The 1,737-nt window shown below is 34.5% G+C and overlaps 1 non-coding gene across 1 annotated transcript; it reads right to left on the bottom strand.

Moving 5' to 3' along the window:
- Positions 1-1,364: 1,364 nt before the first annotated feature.
- Positions 1,365-1,471, bottom strand: LOC120143665. The gene has a single exon (XR_005517963.1). It is a non-coding gene; the product is annotated as a small nucleolar RNA R71 (small nucleolar RNA).
- Positions 1,472-1,737: the final 266 nt, after the last annotated feature.

Below are 1,737 nucleotides of genomic sequence, written 5' to 3'. Positions count from 1 at the left end.
TACTTGAGTGTAAAAAGGTTGATGATTATGAGAGATCCAAAGTACCATTTCCACATTAATTCTTTCCATGCCCTGAAAGCCTAAGTCCTCTACCAAGGATTGTTGCAGCACAAGGGAAGCTTGCTAAAGAGCTTCAGTGGTTAGAAGATTACCATTCAAAGCCTTCTCTTGATAGAGAAAGTGATTTGAATGTTTAAGCTTTTGTTGGATGCTTATTATGAATTTTCTTATTTTTATTTCCTTGGGTACTTAGTTTATGAGATTTGAACTTCATGATTATGAGTAGAAATAATTGAAATTAGATATATAGTATTTTTGTTTTAATCTAGAAATAGTTTTATTTGAATTGCTATACACGTTTGTGAGCATTGGTGTTGTTGAGAAGCATAAGTATACTGAAAAGTGTGCAACCAATTGATTAGTATTGTTAATAGTTTGAGCCTTTAATTAATGAAAGTTATTAAAGTAGTTAAAAAGGTTTTAATCAATGCTGATCACATAGATTAAGTGTGCACTGTTTGCAGAAAACTTGGAAGTCATAATATTAAATCATTTGATTTGATAATTGACCAATTACTTTCTATAATGATATAGCATGAACTGGTATATTTTGTTATTTATTTCATTACTTTTTTAGCATCTCAAATCTTTGGTAAATCTTATTGTTGAAAACTCTAATGAAAACACTCTTCTCTCTAGCGATACATAGCATCAAGTTTTTGGTGTCCTTGTTCTGGGAGCATCAGTTTGATTTAGAGTTCTTTTCATTTTTCTTACTTTTTTTGTAGGTGTTCTTAGTCTATGTTTTTACTAGTGTATGTCCTGAAGCGATGACGACATAGAGCCATTTGATCCAGAGATTGAAAGAACATTCCGCAGACGTCGTCGTGAAGCTGCTATGGCTGGACGAGGAAATGTTATTTTACCCACACTATAGAATAGATAGAATAATGAGTTGCCAGCTGGCATTGGAGCTGGGTAATCATATCAGAATTTGGATGATTGTAACCTCCTTATTCGTGAGCATGTGTTGTCGATATTGGATGATCTACATCCAGTCATTATGAGGCCATTTATTAATACCGCGAACTTCAAATTAAAGCCTATTATGTTCCAAATGATGCAATATATTGGATAATATGGAGGTTCTGTTTCTAAAGACCCTATAGCCCATTTGAGAGCTTTTATGGAGATTTGTGATTCATTTATTCAAAAAGGTATTCCGGAGGAGGCAAGCTATTTCCTTTTTCATTGCTGATAAAGCACGTGGTTCGTTGAGTTCACTTCCATCAGATGCTATAGTATCATGAAATGAATTAAAGCAGAAGTTCTTGTTGTGATTTAACCTGTCGAATATGAATGCTAAGCTTCGAAAGGATTTAACTTCATTCAAGCAGATAGACGATGAAAGCTTGTATGAAGCATGGGAAAGAATTAAAGATTTGCTGCGGAAGTGTCCTATGGATGGATTCCCACATTGTACTCAAATTGAGATGTTTTATAATGGGTTAAATATTCACACTCGAATGGTGGTTGATGCCTCAGCAAATAGAGCTTAGCTGAATAAGACATACAATAAAGGATATGATATCCTCGAGAGAATCTCCACCAACGATTGCCAATACCCTAATACGTGTAATACGTTTGGTCAGCGTGGTGCTGTAGTAGTAGACTTGGAAGCTTTCAAATCTATGGAATCTCAGATTTCAGCATTGACTGAAGTGGTGAAGAAATTGA

The sequence above is a fragment of the Hibiscus syriacus genome, unplaced genomic scaffold, assembly GCF_006381635.1.
Source record: "Hibiscus syriacus cultivar Baekdansim isolate YM2019G1 unplaced genomic scaffold, ASM638163v2 tig00002237_pilon, whole genome shotgun sequence".
Taxonomy (NCBI): Eukaryota; Viridiplantae; Streptophyta; class Magnoliopsida; order Malvales; family Malvaceae; genus Hibiscus; species Hibiscus syriacus.
Note: the sequence above shows the minus strand (reverse complement) of the source record. Positions and strands in the feature narration are given on the sequence as shown.